Below are 19,846 nucleotides of genomic sequence, written 5' to 3'. Positions count from 1 at the left end.
GAACACACTGTTCAACTAAGTTAAATCAAACCCTAAAACTGACTATAACCAATAAACAAATAAACAAAACACTTTTATCTCAACTTCTGAAAGGTTTACTCGAAGCCTCGATACACACACTAATTAGCCATACAGTTTGCTCCGTTATTCCCAGTCTTCTGGTGACAAAAGTGTCGCGCTAGTGACGTCATCATCAAGCGCTCAATCTGCCAATTCGTAGCGACTTCAAATGAATTGTAAATAATTCTTGTTCGATTAACCAAACCTAATTTTTCACATCTGTTCAAATCCTGAATTATAATTTACCACCCCAACCAATCATCTCTAAATTCGCCAATTTTATAAAAGCTTTTCGATGGGCATAAATCATAATTGTCTCTTTGTTATCATTTAGAATCCATTTTGCTCTAAATACCTGTCTCGTCTTTGACTTAGTATTTTAATTACAACTCTATTCCCAATACGTTATTCACTTGTCTAATTACAACTCAGACCAGCATTAGCGAGTGCTCGCCTTAAAAATGCCTTGTCTCTGGGAACAGGGAAATCCCCTTAACCCAAACATTTACTCCTACAACGACACCCAATAATTCTTATGATCCCTTCACGTCGTTCGTTTTAAATCTCTTGATGTTTCATGTAACTTATTTTTCTCTCTTTGAATTGTCGTCCCACAATATTTTTTTCCCACTGTCATACACTCAAACCACTGTGATTACCGTGCACTGTCCCTTTAAGATAAGACTTTTCATTTGTTCCCATAGCAAGAACGGAAATCAGATCATTTTTAGAATACTTTACTTTTTGTTCAAATTCACTGGTGTTACCTTAACCAAAGATCAATAATCAGAAAAACAATCACAACTTCTTACGATTAAACTATTCTTACCTAATTTATAGTCCAAAGCGTTGCACTATATAGCCCCATTGAGTGTCTAGCAATTCCTTTGCTTGGCTGTAGGCACAAATCTGCCCGCCTTTGTAAAATATATATTCCCTATTCACAAATTGAGTTCAGTTTTAAATTCTAATCATCAGAGTAAACTCAACCGAATTTCTCAATTTACTATACCCTAACATTAAACGTACCATGTTTTTGTGTTAAACTTCTCATGTCAATTGATTCATAATTAGCCGTAACGTCCAGGCAGGCTGGAATTGTATTGTATCTCTCCGGTATCCCCTCCATTTAACTTTAGGTAACTCTCTTCTATGATACATCTATTTAATTACGACTCTCATCTCAATACATTATTCCACCAGATCATTTTGGGCGAAATAGCGTTTTACATCGACATTGCCTCGCCATTATTTTTAATGACTACAGTAATCCCTATTCCTTTAGGACTTTGAACTAAAATATCGCCCCAAATATAGCTTAATCTGTAGAGTTGATTGAAAATGACCAACGGAAAAGCAACTCAATTGTTCCCCATAATCTAAATAAAGACCTTTATATCTATGGGGTCACTTGTTCCGTCTCTCCGCTGGATACATTGTTCAATCTGACATTTAACTCACCCGCCATATACAGTAATCATCGTTCATTTAAAAATAATCAGTATGTATTTTCCATCCTGTGAACCGCGTCCATAGAAGACTTTTGATCGGACATCACATTTTCCCCATAGGATATTCCTTCTGGGACTTTCAACGTAAAATGTCTCAAATCTCACTTCTCTAGACTAAGTTGACCTCTCCTGTGAACCACGTCTATAGAAGACTTTTGATCGGACATCCAATTTCACTTTCAACGTAAAATGTCTCAAATCTCACTACTCTAGACTAATCACTTATCTTTTGATATTAATTTCTTTCAGCATTGTACAGGTTCATTTATTCTGTTCGCCTAGAATTACCCTGCCTTCTCACCAAGCCTAATTTCTCCTCACCTGTTTTAAACAAATCTATCTGCTACTTTCCACAGTCAGACTACTTCCCATATACAGATAGACTATTAGGTAAAAACTTTATTTAGGTATGTTTATTGAATTATTGGCCATCCTATTTGTGCGGAACAAGCGTCCTAATTCTCCAATGCGTACTATATCACTCCTTAATAATCCTTGGCTTGCAAAACCAGGCCGTATTAAGCTCTAGTTTATTTGTTGGTAGCGCTTTACCTCAGGTCAATTTCGGACCTGCTTTCATTTTATCGATATCCTGGTTAATACCCCCGGTAGAAACCCATTTTATTTGTTCGGAATATTCAAGCACCTATTATTGATCAAATTCAACTCCTTCATAACATTTTAATCAATAAATATCCTAAATAATCCCTCCCAAATTCGAGAATAAAGGCTACTTTACCTGCTGCCGACTGGGATAAGCATTGTTCGTTTGAATCTAGTCACCCTCTCTGTCCTCTGTGATAATACGCAGGCCTGTTTCAATTTTTACCTCAATTCAGAGGTCAGGTCTTTAGTAAAACGAGTCAAAACTCGTCCGTGCACGATTTTCCAGCGTACTACCTACAGGCACAGAGAGGGATTTTTTAGATCCGGCTCTCGAAGGACCAAATTGATAGAGAAATTCTAAATTACTCTATGCTTTAATTGCCAAACCCAATTTCACACTCGTTTCTATTCATTAATGAGGTGTAAGTTCATTAATTATGCATGAAGTAGATCGAGACCAGTCTTAAAAGCCAGGTAAAGAGCGTTTAATTCCAGAGAGTACTAAATGCTTACACACATTACCACAGGTTATAAACTGAAAATGACGTCAGCGTTTTCCAAACGTTCCGTTTCACAAACAGAGGGCCCCTCTAATTCTCAAGCCTCCGGCGTTATCAGCACGAAGTCAAGGCCAGTCAGCATAAATCAACATTCGCGACCATTTTGGAGATGGCCCGTCCCCACCACCTGGAGATTTGTACAACTGAATGAACTTAAAGAACAGACCTTCATTGTTACTAAACTTCCTGACTACATTATATACAATTGTGAAAGGGAGCAAGAGGGACAGTACATTATAGCATTTGGACTAGTCAGTTTCTGATTGGAATGTATACATAATTAGTCATTTCAAACATATTTTCCTCTATCAGTATACCTGGCCTCGCAACCGCAGACCATGTGTATGGCATCCTGTGGGTCGAGCAGTTTGCTGATGTCAATGTTCTGAACAGAGTGCCCCATGGAAGAGGTGGGGTAAGTATGGGCAGGCATAAGTTACAACAAACACAATTGCATTTTATCTATGGCAATTCGAAAGCACAGGGATGCAGTGACGAGATCCTGAGGCCCACGGTTGTGCCATTAATCTGCCACCATCACCTCATGTTTCAGCATGATAATGAATGGCTCCATGTCACACAATTCCTGGAAGCTGAAAATGTCCCAGTTCTTCCATGGCCTGTATACTGACCAAACATGTCACTCATTGGATGCTCTGGATTGATGTGCACGACAGCTTGCTCCAGTTCCTATCAATTTCCAGCATCCTGGAGTGAGACAACATTCCATAGGCCACAATCAACAGCCTGATCAACTCTATGTGAAGGAGATGCTGCATTTGTCAAATGGTGGTCACGCCAGATACTGACCATTTTTCTGATCCACGCCCCAACCTTTTTTCCAAAGGTATCTGTGACCAACATATGCATATCTCTATTCCCAGTCATGTGAAATCCATAGAATGGGGCCTAATTGATTTAAAATCCTTTTTCTGCATCATTTCTGGACAAACGCTTTCAGATTACGAAGATCGAAAAAGAAAGATCAGGGTCCAGAGCAACTCAGAGGTCCTTCACAGTTTTGAGACTACTCGAGATTCATTGTCAGATCGACAGATCTGTTTCTTGGGACCTAGAACTAGCATCTGTTTAAAAGTAAAATATGTGCTGACATCCACTTCATTATGTCTGAAACAGGCTTCCAGGGTAAGCAATTCTGGGGCTTCAACATGTTTTATCAAAATGTACAGCTGTGTCTGCATAGCAGTGAAAGTTGTTTCTGAATGACATCAAGAGGTACTGTACAGCATATAGTGAAAATAGTGGTCCTAGAACCTTAGGAACACTCAAACTGCCCATTAATTTGTCAGAGGACAAACAGTCCAGAGATTAACAGATCTTTCTGACAGATAAGATCTAAACCAGGCAAGATCTTGTCCATGTCGACCACTTCCGGTTTCCAATCTCTCCAAAAGAATGTGGTGATCAATAGTGTTGAATGCTGCACTAAGGTCTAGGAGCACAAGGACAGATGGAGAATCGTGGTCTGATGCCATTAAAAGGTCATTTACCACCTTCACGAGTGAGGTCTCAGTACTATGATGGGGTCTCAGTACTATGATGGGGTCTAAAACCAAACAGGAGCGTTTCGTATACATGCGTCTTCAGGAAAGCAGAGAGTTGCTGAGCAACAGCTTAAAAAAAAAATATATAGATAAATACACACACACAGTAGGTTACTTCCGGCACCGACAGAGATGGCCGACAGAGATGGCCGCCTCGCTTCGCGTTCCTAGGAAACTATGCAGTTTTTTGTTTTTTTTACGTGTTATTTCTTATATTAGTACCCCAGGTCATCTTAGGATTCATTACATACAGTCGAGAAGAACTACTGAATATAAGATCAGCGTCAACTCACCATCAGTACGACCAAGAATGTGTTTTTCGCGACGCGGATCCTGTGTTCGGCCTTACAAACAGGACAACGGAATGGATCGCATGCAGCGACCCAAAAAAACGACTCCGAAAAAGAGGGAAACGAGGCGGTCTTCTGGTCAGACTCCGGAGACGGGCACACCGTGCACCACTCCCTAGCATTCTTCTTGCCAATGTCCAGTCTCTTGACAACAAGGTTGATGAAATCCGAGCAAGGGTAGCATTCCAGAGGGACATCAGAGACTGTAACGTTCTGTGCTTCACGGAAACATGGCTCACTGGAGAGACGCTATCCGAGGCGGTGCAGCCAACGGGTTTCTCCACGCATCGCGCCGACAGAAACAAACACCTTTCTGGTAAGAAGAGGGGCGGGGGCGTATGCCTTATGGCTAACGAGACATGGTGTGATGAAAGAAACATACAGAAATCCTTCTGTTCACCTGATTTAGAATTCCTCACACTCAAATGTAGACCGCATTATCTACCAAGAGAATTCTCTTCGATTATAATCACAGCCGTATATACCCCCCCCCCCCCCCCAAGCAGACACATCGATGGCTCTGAACGAACTTTATTTAACTCTTTGCAAACTGGAAACCATTTATCCGGAGGCTGCATTCATTGTAGCTGGGGATTTTAACAAGGCTAATCTGAAAACAAGACTCCCTAAATTGTATCAGCATATCGATTGCGCAACCAGGGGTGGAAAAACCTTGGATCATTGTTACTCTAACTTCCGCGACGCATATAAGGCCCTGCCCCGCCCCCCTTTCGGAAAAGCTGACCACGACTCCATTTTGTTGATCCCTGCCTACAGACAGAAACTAAAACAAGAGGCTCCCACGCTGAGGTCTGTCCAACGCTGGTCCGACCAAGCTGACTCCACACTCCAAGACTGCTTCCATCACGTGGACTGGGATATGTTTCGTATTGCGTCAGATAACAACATTGACGAATACGCTGATTCGGTGTGCGAGTTCATTAGAACGTGCGTTGAAGATGTCATTCCCATAGCAACGATTAAAACATTCCCTAACTTGAAACCGTGGATTGATGGCAGCATTCGCGTGAAACTGAAAGCGCGAACCACTGCTTTTAATCAGGGCAAGGTGTCTGGTAACATGACCGAATACAAACAGTGCAGCTATTCCCTCCGCAAGGCTATCAAACAAGCTAAGCGTCAGTACAGAGACAAAGTAGAATCTCAATTCAACGGCTCAGACACAAGAGGCATGTGGCAGGGTCTACAGTCAATCACGGACTACAGGAAGAAATCCAGCCCAGTCACGGACCAGGATGTCTTGCTCCCAGGCAGACTAAATAACTTTTTTGCCCGCTTTGAGGACAATACAGTGCCACTGACACGGCCTGCAACGAAAACATGCGGTCTCTCCTTCACTGCAGCCGAGGTGAGTAAGACATTTAAACGTGTTAACCCTCGCAAGGCTGCAGGCCCAGACGGCATCCCCAGCCGCACCCTCAGAGCATGCGCAGACCAGCTGGCCGGTGTGTTTACGGACATATTCAATCAATCCCTATACCAGTCTGCTGTTCCCACATGCTTCAAGAGGGCCACCATTGTTCCTGTTCCCAAGAAAGCTAAGGTAACTGAGCTAAACGACTACCGCCCCGTAGCACTCACTTCCGTCATCATGAAGTGCTTTGAGAGACTAGTCAAGGACCATATCACCGCCACCCTAGACCCACTCCAATTTGCTTACCGCCCAAATAGGTCCACAGACGATGCTATCTCAACCACACTGCACACTGCCCTAACCCATCTGGACAAGAGGAATACCTATGTGAGAATGCTGTTCATTGACTACAGCTCGGCATTCAACACATTTACATTTACATTTAAGTAATTTAGCAGACGCTCTTATCCAGAGCGACTTACAAATTGGTGCATTCATCTTATGACATCCAGTGGAGCAGCCACTTTACAATAGTGCATCTAAATCTTTTAAGGGGGGGGGTGAGAAGGATTACTTTATCCTATCCTAGGTATTCCTTAAAGAGGTGGGGTTTCAGGTGTCTCCGGAAGGTGGTGATTGACTCCGCTGTCCTGGCGTCGTGAGGGAGTTTGTTCCACCATTGGGGGGCCAGTGGTGGAACAACACCATAGTACCCTCCAAGCTCGTCATCAAGCTCGAGACCCTGGGTCTCGACCCCGCCCTGTGCAATTGGGTACTGGACTTCCTGACGGGCCGCCCCCAGGTGGTGAGGGTAGGCAACAACATCTCCTCCCCGCTGATCCTCAACACTGGGGCCCCACAAGGGTGCGTTCTGAGCCCTCTCCTGTACTCCCTGTTCACCCACGACTGCGTGGCCACGCACGCCTCCAACTCAATCATCAAGTTTGCGGATGACACAACAGTGGTAGGCTTGATTACCAACAACGACGAGACGGCCTACAGGGAGGAGGTGAGGGCCCTCGGAGTGTGGTGTCAGGAAAATAACCTCACACTCAACGTCAACAAAACTAAGGAGATGATTGTGGATTTCAGGAAACAGCAGAGGGAACACCCCCCTATCCACATCGATGGAACAGTAGTGGAGAGGGTAGCAAGTTTTAAGTTCCTCGGCATACACATCACAGACAAACTGAATTGGTCCACTCACATAGACAGCATCGTGAAGAAGGCGCAGCAGCGCCTCTTCAACCTCAGGAGGCTGAAGAAATTCGGCTTGTCACCAAAAGCACTCACAAACTTCTACAGATGCACAATCGAGAGCATCCTGTCGGGCTGTATCACCGCCTGGTACGGCAACTGCTCCGCCCACAACCGTAAGGCTCTCCAGAGGGTAGTGAGGTCTGCACAACGCATCACCGGGGGCAAACTACCTGCCCTCCAGGACACCTACACCACCCGATGTTACAGGAAGGCCATAAAGATCATCAAGGACATCAACCACCCGAGCCACTGCCTGTTCACCCCGCTATCATCCAGAAGGCGAGGTCAGTACAGGTGCATCAAAGCTGGGACCGAGAGACTGAAAAACAGCTTCTATCTCAAGGCCATCAGACTGTTAAACAGCCACCACTAACATTGAGTGGCTGCTGCCAACACGCTGACACTGTCTCAACTCCAGCCACTTTAATAATGGGAATTGATGGGAAATGATGCAAATATATCACTAGCCACTTTAAACAATGCTACCTTATATAATGTTACTTACCCTACATTATTCATCTCATATGCATACGTATATACTGTACTCTATATCATTGACTGCATCCTTATGTAATACATGTATCACTAGCCACTTTAACTATGCCACTTTGTTTACATACTCATCTCATATGTATATACTGTACTCGATACCATCTACTGTATCTTGCCTATGCTGCTCTGTACCATCACTCATTCATATATCCCTATGTACATATTCTTTATCCCCTTACACTGTGTATAAGACAGTAGTTTTGGAATTGTTAGTTAGATTACTTGTTGGTTATTACTGCATTGTCGGAACTAGAAGCACAAGCATTTCGCTACACTCGCATTAACATCTGCTAACCATGTGTATGTGACAAATAAAATTTGATTTAATTTTTAGCTTCTTTTTTAAAAATTTCCAGATGAAGGTCTAGCTTTGAGGTAAGGCTTTGTTACTGCTACTTTTAGTGAGTTTGGTACACATCCAGAGAATAGGGAGCTGTTTATGTTCAACATAAGAGGGCCAAACACAAACTTGCTTTTTTCAGTAATTGTTACGCACGCCTCTTGGAGGAACACAACACCCCGCTACAACTCAACTCCCTGTGGAGTGAAAGAGGTATGGGATTGTAGGTACGGGGGTAAGGATGACAGAGATAGAGAATATCACTGTTTACAGGGAATATATTCTTCCTTCACATGGTCATTTGGGGAAAAGGACAAAACCAAAGCAAAGAAAGTGAAAGTAAAAGTTAGGGGGGAGGGCGCTCTACCTTACCTACCCACCACTTACTTATTCTTAAACCCCACCTGGCGCGCTAACCAAAATACAGGGGGTGGTCTGTCCAGGTCTTACCTAGTGTGCAAAGACAGAGTACATATACAGGTATATGTATGCCCGCAGGCCTCTACCTAAGCACTCCCAAGGTGCCTTCCCCTTCCGGAACAAATTAAACAGAATAATACAAACTTAAAGTGAACAAGTACAATAATCAAAAACACTGAGTCCTATTGGCACACACATACCTCAGAAGTAGCAGCTACCAAAATTATTTCAACAAACACTGTCTCTGCGCAACAACCAACACAGGACATCCAAGAAGCACTCTACATTTACATTACATTACATTTAAGTCATTTAGCAGACGCTCTTATCCAGAGCGACTTACAAATTGGTGCATTCACCTTATGACATCCAGTGGAGCAGCCACTTTACAATAGTGCATCTAAATCTTTTAAGGGGGGTGAGAACGATTACTTTAATCCCATCCTAGGTATTCCTTAAAGAGGTGGGGTTTCAGGTGTCTCCGGAAGGTGGTGATTGACTCCGCTGTCCTGGCGTCGTGAGGGAGTTTGTTCCACCATTGGGGGGCCAGAGCAGCGAACAGTTTTAACTGGGCTGAGCGGGAACTGTACTTCCTCAGTGGTAGGGAGGCGAGCAGGCCAGAGGTGGATGAACGCAGTGCCCTTGTTTGGGTGTAGGGCCTGATCAGAGCTTGGAGGTACTGAGGTGCCGTTCCCCTCACAGATCCGTAGGCAAGCACCATGGTCTTGTAGCGAATGCGAGCTTCAACTGGAAGCCAGTGAAGAGAGTGGAGGAGCGGGGTGACGTGAGAGAACTTGGGAAGGTTGAACACCAGACGGGCTGCGGCGTTCTGGATGAGTTGTAGGGGTTTAATGGCACAGGCAGGGAGCCCAGCCAACAGCGAGTTGCAGTAATCCAGACGGGAGATGACAAGTGCCTGGATTAGGACCTGCGCCGCTTCCTGTGTGAGGCAGGGTCGTACTCTGCGGATGTTGTAGAGCATGAACCTACAGGAACGGGCCACCGCCTTGATGTTAGTTGAGAACGACAGGGTGTTGTCCAGGATCACGCCAAGGTTCTTAGCGCTCTGGGAGGAGGACACAATGGAGTTGTCAACCGTGATGGCGAGATCATGGAACGGGCAGTCCTTCCCGGGAGGAAGAGCAGCTCCGTCTTGCCGAGGTTCAGCTTGAGGTGGTGATCCGTCATCCACACTGATATGTCTGCCAGACATGCAGAGATGCGATTCGCCACCTGGTCATCAGAAGGGGGAAAGGAGAAGATTAATTGTGTGTCGTCTGCATAGCAATGATAGGAGAGACCATGTGAGGTTATGACAGAGCCAAGTGACTTGGTGTATAGCGAGAATAGGAGAGGGCCTAGAACAGAGCCCTGGGGGACACCAGTGGTGAGAGCACGTGGTGAGGAGACGGATTTTCGCCACGCCACCTGGTAGGAGCGACCTGTCAGGTAGGACGCAATCCAAGCGTGGGCCGCGCCGGAGATGCCCAACTCGGAGAGGGTGGAGAGGAGGATCTGATGGTTCACAGTATCGAAGGCAGCCGATAGGTCTAGAAGGATGAGAGCAGAGGAGAGAGAGTTAGCTTTAGCAGTGCGGAGTGCCTCCGTGATACAGAGAAGAGCAGTCTCAGTTGAATGACTAGTCTTGAAACCTGACTGATTTGGATCAAGAAGGTCATTCTGAGAGAGATAGCGGGAGAGCTGGCCAAGGACGGCACGTTCAAGGGTTTTGGAGAGAAAAGAAAGAAGGGATACTGGTCTGTAGTTGTTGACATCGGAGGGATCGAGTGTAGGTTTTTTCAGAAGGGTGCAACTCTCGCTCTCTTGAAGACGGAAGGGACGTAGCCAGCGGTCAGGGATGAGTTGATGAGTGAGGTGAGGTAAGGAGAAGGTCTCCGGAAATGGTCTGGAGAAGAGAGGAGGGGATAGGGTCAAGCGGGCAGGTTGTTGGGCAGCCGGCCGTCACAAGACGCGAGATTTCATCTGGAGAGAGAGGGGAGAAAGAGGTCAGAGCACAGGGTAGGGCAGTGTGAGCAGAACCAGCGGTGTCGTTTGACTTAGCAAACGAGGATCGGATGTCGTCGACCTTCTTTTCAAAATGGTTGACGAAGTCATCTGCAGAGAGGGAGGAGGGGAGGGAGGGGGAGGAGGATTCAGGAGGGAGGAGAAGGTGGCAAAGAGCTTCCTAGGGTTAGAGGCAGATGCTTGGAATTTAGAGTGGTAGAAAGTGGCTTTAGCAGCAGAGAGAGAAGAGGAAAATGTAGAGAGGAGGGAGTGAAAGGATGCCAGGTCCGCAGGGAGGCGAGTTTTCCTCCATTTCCGCTCGGCTGCCCGGAGCCCTGTTCTGTGAGCTCGCAATGAGTCGTCGAGCCACGGAGTGGGAGGGGAGGACCGAGCCGGCCTGGAGGATAGGGGACATAGAGAGTCAAAGGATGCAGAAAGGGAGGAGAGGAGGGTTGAGGAGGCAGAATCAGGAGATAGGTTGGAGAAGGTTTGAGCAGAGGGAAGAGATGATAGGATGGAAGAGGAGAGAGTAGCGGGGGAGAGAGAGCGAAGGTTGGGACGGCGCAATACCATCCGAGTAGGGGCAGTGTGGGAAGTGTTGGATGAGAGCGAGAGGGAAAAGGATACAAGGTAGTGGTCGGAGACTTGGAGGGGAGTTGCAATGAGGTTAGTGGAAGAACAGCATCTAGTAAAGATGAGGTCGAGCGTATTGCCTGCCTTGTGAGTAGGGGGAAGGTGAGAGGGAGAGGTCAAAAGAGGAGAGGAGTGGAAAGAAGGAGGCAGAGAGGAATGAGTCAAAGGTAGACGTGGGGAGGTTAAAGTCGCCCAGAACTGTGAGAGGTGAGCCGTCCTCAGGAAAGGAGCTTATCAAGGCATCAAGCTCATTGATGAACTCTCCGAGGGAACCTGGAGGGCGATAAATGATAAGGATGTTAAGCTTGAAAGGGCTGGTAACTGTGACAGCATGGAATTCAAAGGAGGCGATAGACAGATGGGTAAGGGGAGAAAGAGAATGACCACTTGGGAGAGATGAGGATCCCAGTGCCACCACCCCGCTGACCAGAAGCTCTCGGGGTGTGCGAGAACACGTGGGCGGACGAAGAGAGAGCAGTAGTAGTAGCAGTGTTATCTGTGGTGATCCATGTTTCCGTCAGTGCCAAGAAGTCGAGGGACTGGAGGGAGGCATAGGCTGAGATGAACTCTGCCTTGTTGGCCGCAGATCGGCAGTTCCAGAGGCTACCGGAGACCTGGAACTCCACGTGGGTCGTGCGCGCTGGGACCACCAGATTAGGGTGGCCGCGGCCACGCGGTGTGGAGCGTTTGTATGGTCTGTGCAGAGAGGAGAGAACAGGGATAGACAGACACATAGTTGACAGGCTACAGAAGAGGCTACGCTAATGCAAAGGAGATTGGAATGACAAGTGGACTACACGTCTCGAATGTTCAGAAAGTTGAGCTTACGTAGCAAGAATCTTATTGACTAAAATGATTAAAAATGATACAGTACTGCTGAAGTAGGCTAGCTGGCAGTGGCTGCGTTGTTGACTTTGTAGGCTAGCTGGCAGTGGCTGCGTTGTTGATTCGGGGGCTAGCTGGCTCCTAACGAAGGACCACTGGCTTTTATCCAGCTGCAGAAGGAGTTTGTTATTGTCGACAGCTGTATCCCCTAACGAGAGGGCGGGATCAGAGCTCCAATCTGCAATGGGGCCGACCAATCAGCTTCTTGGGGGAATCCCGGAAGCCATTTCCTGAAATACACACATGCATATACACAAACCCACAACATAGAAACTGGGGAACGTAACAGTAATATAGTTGGAATAAGGTCCAGTAGAGAGCTGGAAGGTTTAGAGGCCATGACTATTTTAGTGAATGTGTTGAGAGATACAGGATACAAAAACTTGAGTGTGTCCATTGATCCGAGGTCCTGGTGTAACAGTATAACTTTAGACCGTCCCCTCGACCATACCCGGGCGCGAACCACGGACCCTCTGCACACATCAACAACAGTCACCCACGAAGCATCGTTACCCATCGTTCCACAAAAGCCGCAGCCCTTGCAGAGCAAGGGAAACTACTACTTCAAGGTCTCAGAGCAAGTGACGTCACCGATTGAAACGCTATTTAGCGCGAACACCGCTAACTAGCTAGCCATTTCACATCCGTTACACTCACCCCCCTTTTGACCTCCTCCTGTTCCGCAGCAACCAGTGATCCGGGTCACGGCACCAATGTAACAGTATAACTAATTTTCTGGAAGCTTGCTTCAGGGCTCTGATATTTTCTGTATACCAGGGAGTTAGTCTACTGTTGGGCGTGAGGGTTTAGTGGTGCAACTGCATCTAGGGTATTACGTAAGGTTAAGTTTACATCCTCGGTTAAATGGTTAACATATTTGTATACTCCATCCTTAGGTAGGTGGAGTCTGGATGAGCATCTAGGTATATTTGGGTTGTACCAGAATGTTTTGCACAGCTTTTGATAAGCCTTATTTGGGGTGTAAAGCTAATTATTTGTTGCAATTGCAAATGTAATAAGGTGATGGTTTGATAGTCCCGGATTATGATGGAAAACATTTAGATCCACAATATTTACATTTAAGTCATTTAGCAGACGCTCTTATCCAGAGCGACTTACAAATTGGTGCGTTCTATTCTATTCCACAGGACCAAACTAGATGCATTGTGACAATGTGTAGGTCCCGAGACATGTTGGACAAACCCACTTTGTCGATGATGGCTCCAAAAGCCTAGGGTTGGGTCTGTGGACTTCTCCATGTGAATATAAAAGTTACCAAAAATGTGAATATTATCTGCCATGACTACGAGGTCTGATAGGAATTACAGAAACTCAGTCAGGAACACTGAATATGGCCTTTAAACATTAGCTACAGTATAAAAAGTGATTGAGTACTGTAGACTGCATAGATTTCATGACTAGAACCTCAAAATTGACATTTGCAGGATACGTGGGGGATATGGTCACTAGTGTAACCAGGAGTCGAGGCCTCATTTAGCGCAGTAAATGAACCAGGCTTAAGTCATGTTTCAATCACTTCAAATCACTTCAAATTTATGCAATTATGTTCAGTGATTAGTTCATAGCCTATGACTGCCTTGGAAGTGAGGGATCTAACATTAAGTAGTCCTATTTTGAGATGTGAGGAATTATCACAATCTCTTTCAATAATGACAGGAATGGAGGAGGTCTTTATTCCAGTGAGATTGCTAAGTCAAACACCGCCATGTTTAGTTTTGCCCGACCTAGATCAAAGAACAGACACGGTCTCAATGGGGAAAACTGAGCTGACTACTCTGACTGTTCCAGGGGCAGACTCCACTAAGCTGGCATGCTGTACACAGCCTGCTGCCTGGCCTTCACCCTGTCTCATTATGGAGCTAGAGGAGTTCAAATCAAATCAAACTTTATTTGTCACATGCTCCGAATACAACAAGTGTAGACTTTACCATGCAATGCTTACTTACAAGCCCTTAACCAACAGTGCAGTTCAAGAAGAATAAAATATTTACCAAGTAGACTAAAAATAAAAAGTAGTAATAAAAAGTAATACAATAAGAATAACAATAACGAGGCTATATACAGGGGCACCAGTACCGAGTCAGTGTGCGGGGGTACCGGCTAGTTGAGGTAATCTGTACATGTAGGTGGGGGCTAAGTGACTATGCATAGATAACAAATAACCCGTGAGTAGCAGCAGTGTACAAAAGGGAGGGGGGGTCAATGTAAATCTGTCTCCTGAGGGGGAAAAGGTTTTGTCGTGCCCTCTTTACGACTGTCTTGGTGTGTTTGGACCATGATAGTTCATTGATGATGTGGACACCAAGGAACATGAAAGTCTCGACCTGCTCCACTTCAGCCCCATCGATGTTAATGGGGGCCTGTTCGGCACGCCTTTTCCTGTAGTCCACGATCAGCTCCTTTGTCTTTCTCACATTGAGGGAGAGGTTGTTGTCCTGGCACCACACTGCCAGTCCTCTGACCTCCTCCCTATAGGCCGTCTCATCGTTGTCGGTGATCAGGCCTACAATTGTTCTGTCATCAGCAAACTTAATGATGGTGTTAGAGCCCTGTCTATGTTGATATATAAGAGGAGAGCATTCATTCAGCTAGGATGGAGTCCGTCACTCCTCAGCAGGCCAGCCGTGGTCCTGTTTATGGGTGGGTCCCAGAAAGAGCACCAATTATCTACAAATTCATTATTTTTGGAAGGGCAGAAAACAGTTTCAACTAGCGATTGAATTTTGTGAGTTTGCTGTAGAGCTTGTCACTCCCCCAAACAGGGAGGGGGCCAGAGACAATTAATCAATGCCGACACATCTTTCAAGCAAAGTTACACACTGAAGCTATGACCTCTGACTGTTTCATCCTAACATTGTTGGTGCCGACGTGGATAAAAATATCCCTATATGCTATACACTCACCAGTTTTAGCCTCAGTCAGCAACATCTTCAGATTGGCCTTTACGTCGATAGCCATGTCCCCTGGTAAACAATATATGATCACTGGATGATTCTTTTTAAGTCTAATATTGTGGGTAAAGGAGTTGCCAATGACTATGGTTTTCAATGTGTGAGAGATAATGGTGGGAGGCTCAGTGGCTCAGACCCCGTAATGGGTGGAGGAGAGACCTGAGAAGGCTCTGACTCTTTGCTTAGTGGGGAACACTGGTTGAAAGTTTCTATCGGCTGAATGAGCGACACCGGTTGAGCATGCAGCATTTCTTTCCAGAAGCTGTCAGAAAATGTTCCAGCTGCGGGTACTGTGCAGGGGGATTAACACTACTACCTGTACTTACTGGTGGCATAGGCACCGTTTCATCATTTCCTACACTTTTTAAAAACTTTTTTTTAACTAGATAGGCTGGTTGAGAACAAGTTCTCATTTACAACTTCGACCTGGCCAAGATAAAGCAAAGCAGTGCGATACAAACAACAACACAGAGTTACACATGGAATAAACAAAACATACTGTCAATAACACAATAGAAACAGTATATATACAGTGTGTGCAAATGAGGTAAGATAAGGGAGGTAAAGGCAATAAATAGGCCATAGTGGTGAAATAATTACAATTTAGCAATTAAACACTGAAGTGATAGAGACTGTAGTGATAGATGTGAAGAAGATCAATGTGCAAGTACAGATACTGGGATGCAAAGGAGCAAAAAAATAAATAAATAACAGTATGGTGATGAGGTAGTTGGATGGGCTGTTTACAGATGGGCAATGTACAAGTGCAGTGATCTGTGAGCTGCTCTAACAGCTAGTGCTTAAAGTTAGTGAGGGAGATATGAATCTTCAGCTTCAGTGATTTTTGCAGTTCGTTCCAGTCATTGGCAGTAGAGAACTGGAAAGAAAGGCGGCGAAAGGAGAAATTGGTTTTAGGGGTGACCAGTAAAATATACCTGCTGAAGCGCGTGCCACGTGTGGGTGCTGCTATGGTGACCAGTGAGCTGAGATAAGGCGGGGCTTTACCTAGGAAAGACTTATAGATGACCTGGAGCCAGTGGGTTTGGCGGCGAATATGAAGAGAGGGCCAGCCAATGAGAGCAGTATATGGGGCTTTGGTGACAACATGGATGGCACTGTGATAGACTGCATCCAATTTGCTGTGTAGAGGGTTGGAGGCTATTTTGTAAATGACATAGCCGAAGTCAAGGATCGGTAGGATAGTCAGTTTTACGGGGGTATGTTTGGCAGCATGAGTGAAGGATGCTTTGATGCGAAATCGGAAAGCTGATTCTAGATTTAATTTTGGATTGGGGATGCTTAATGTGAGTCTGGAAGGAGATTTTACAGTCTAACCAGACAACCTGTAGATGTCCACATATTCGAAGTCAGAACCGTCCGGAGTAGTGGTGCTGGATGGGCGGGCAGGTGCTGGTGGCGATCGGTTGGAGAGCATGCATTTAGTTTTACTAGCATTTAAGAGCGGTTGGAGGCCATGGAAGGAGAGTTGTATGGCATTGAAGTTCGTCTGGAGGTAAGTTAACACAGTGTCCAAAGAAGGGCCAGAAGTATACATGTTGGTGTCCACATCAAAAACAAACTAGAATGGTCCAAACACACCAAGGCAGTCGTGAAGAGGGCACGACAAAGCCTATTCCCCCTCAAGCAACTAAAAAGATTTGGCATGGGACCTGAGATCCTCAAAAGGTTCTACAGCTGCAACATCGAGAACATCCTGACCGGTTGCATCACTGCCTGGTATGGAAATTGCTCGGCCTCCGAACGCAAGGCACTTCAGAGGGTAGTGCGTACGGCCCAGTACATCACTGGGGCAAAGCTGCCTGCCATTCAGGACCTCTACACCAGGCGGTGTCAGAGGAAGGCCCAGTTGTAGACTGTTCTCTCTACTACCGCATGCCAAGCAGTACCGGAGTGCCAAGTCTGGGACAAAAATGCTTCTCGACAGTTTTTACCCCCAAGCCATATGACTCCTGAACAGGTACCCAAAAGGCTACCCGGACTATTTGCATTGTGTTCCTCCCCCTCCCAACCCGTCTTTTACGCTGCTGCTACTCTCTGTTTATCTTATATGCATAGTCACTTTAACTATACGTTCATGTACATACTACCTCAATTGGCCCGGCCAACCAGTGCTCCTGCACATTGGCTAACCGGGCTATCTGCATTGTGTCCCACCACCCGCCAACCCCTCTTTTACGCTACTGCTACTCTCTGTTCATCATATATTTATAGTCACTTTAACCATACCTACATGTACATACTGCCTCAATAAGCCTGACTAACCGGTGTCTGTATATAGCCTTGCTACTCTTATTTTCAAATGTCTTATTACTGTTTTTTTATTTCTTTACTTACCTACACACACACACGCGCACACGCGCACACACACACACACACACGCACGCACGCACGCACGCACGCACGCACGCACGCACGCACGCACACACACACACACACACACACACAAAACACTTTTTTGCACTATTGGTTAGAGCCTGTAAGTAAGCATTTCACTGTAACCGGCACACGTGACAAATAAACTTTGATTTGATATCATCTGCGTAGAGGTGGATCAGAGAGTCACCATCAGCAAGAGCAACATCATTGATGTATACAGAGAAAAGAGTCAGCCCAAGAATTGAACCCTATGGCACCCCAATAGAGACTGCCAGAGGTCCGGACAACAGGCTCTCCGATTTGACACACTGAACTCTGTCTGAGAAGTAGTTGGTGAACCAGGCGAGGCAGTCATTTGAGAAACCAAGGCTGTTGAGTCTGCCGATAAGAATGTGGTGATTGACAGAGGCAAGCCTTGGGTAGGTCTATGAATACATCTGCATAGTATTGTCTCTTATCGATGGAGTTTAGGACCTTGAGCGGGGTGCGAGGTGCACCCATGACCAGCTCAGAAACCAGATTGCACAGCGGAGAAGGTACGGTGGGATTCGAGATGGGCTGTGATCTGTTTGTTAACTTGGCTTTCGAAGACCTTAGAAAGGCAGGGTAGGATAGATATAGGTCTGTAGCAGTTTGGGTCTAGAGTGTCTCCCCCTTTGAAGAGGGGGATGACCATGGCAGCTATCTAAAGTTTGGGGATCTCAGGCGATACGAAAGAGAGGTTGAACAGGCTAGTAATAGGGGTTGCAACAATATCGGCTGATCATTTTAGAAAGAGAGGGTCCAGATTGTCTAGTCCTGCTGATTTGTAGGGTTCCAGATTTTGCAGCTCTTTCAGAACATCAGCTGTCTGGATTTGGGTGAAGGAGAAATTGCTTGGTCAAGTAGCTGTGGGGGGGGGGCAGTCGTAGAAAAATGCCTATTGAAATGGTCAATTATCGTGGATTTATCGGTGGCAGTGTTTCCTAGCCTCAGTGCAGTGGGCAGCTGGGATGAGGTGCTCTTATTCTCCATAAACTTTACAGTGTTCTGTTTTGAAAAAGCTATCCTTTGCTTGCTGGCCAGGGCTAGCAGAAGGGCCTTAGAAGGATGTCGCGACGGAAGAAGTCGGATCAGCAGGATGAGCTAAAAAAAAATTGGCTGATGGACCTCTTCAGCTAACAGTCTGGTATGATCTAGACAGCTAGCGGGCCACGGCTAGCAGGCTAGCAGATGGGCATTAAGGGGATGTCGCGACTGAGGAGCCTGTTGAATAAACCCCTCGGGCGGATTACATCGGTAGTCCAGTCGTGATGGATCGGCGGGGCTCCGTAGGGGCCAATTGGCAAAATAGGTATTGTAGCCCAAGGAGTGGCTGATGGACCTCTTCAGCTAGCCGGGAGATGTGCCTAGCATAGGCTAGCTCCAGGCTAATTGGTGCTTGCTTCGGGACAGAGACATTAGCCAGGAGAAGCCAATCAGATAGCAGCTAGCTAGCTGCAAAGATCCAGGTGAAGAGGTTCAGAGCTTGCAGTAGGAATCCGGGGATATGGAGAAAAAGAAGTCCGATAAGCTCTGGGTTGAATCGCGTTGTGCAGACTGGCTAAAGGTTAGCTGATGACCGCTAACAATGGCTAGCTCCAGTTGGGGGTTCTGGTTCTAAAGTAAAGAAGATAGCAGATCCATACCACATTGGGTGAGGCGGGTTGCAGGGAGTATTTTGAAGTTGGGGTTAAGAAAAATATTTAAAAATATATGCGAAGAAAAACGATAGAAAAAGATATATATACACGTGACACGACAAGACGAAGACAAAAGACGCCTGACTGCTACGCCATCTTGGATACCATAACTTAATTTGCCCTTGCTTAACGATTGCGTCTACTGCATAATATGAGTACAGCGAATTGGCCTGTATACTGTGGTTAGTACTGTAGGCTATGTTATTATTTCTCATGTTGTTAACGTGTATATACTGTGGGAGCTAACTCAGTATTACACTCTCTAACTCCCTATCCTGCCAATGTAGATAAATGATGAGGAGAGAAGACCTGTAACCAAGGTTATAGCCTACCAACGCTGTTACCACACTCACTTCCTTCCTCTCAGGCTAAAGCTTGTAAACAGACTTAATGGTCAGTGCCTCTGATCGGGGTGTGGTCCTTGGAGAGACTGACTCAATGGAGTGTGTGATAAACATTCTCCTCCAACACCACTGCTTGGCAGACCTGGGTTCAAATACTATTTGAAATCATTTCAAATAATGAATCAGTGCTTGATTGAGCTTGCCTTGCTTAATGAAAGATTAGAATAGTACCACAACTGTAAACCCTGCACATCTGCCACTCCATGCAGACCAGAGCAAAAGCTCAGAGTT

The 19,846-nt window shown here is 45.8% G+C and overlaps 1 pseudogene; it reads left to right on the top strand.

The window, feature by feature from the left end:
- Nucleotides 1-19,846, top strand: part of LOC115134841 (mitochondrial inner membrane protease subunit 2-like) — a 211,334-nt pseudogene that overhangs the window by 34,958 nt on the left and 156,530 nt on the right.

Source organism: Oncorhynchus nerka, linkage group LG9a, assembly GCF_034236695.1.
Source record: "Oncorhynchus nerka isolate Pitt River linkage group LG9a, Oner_Uvic_2.0, whole genome shotgun sequence".
Lineage (NCBI taxonomy): Eukaryota > Metazoa > Chordata > Actinopteri > Salmoniformes > Salmonidae > Oncorhynchus > Oncorhynchus nerka.
Note: the sequence above shows the minus strand (reverse complement) of the source record. Positions and strands in the feature narration are given on the sequence as shown.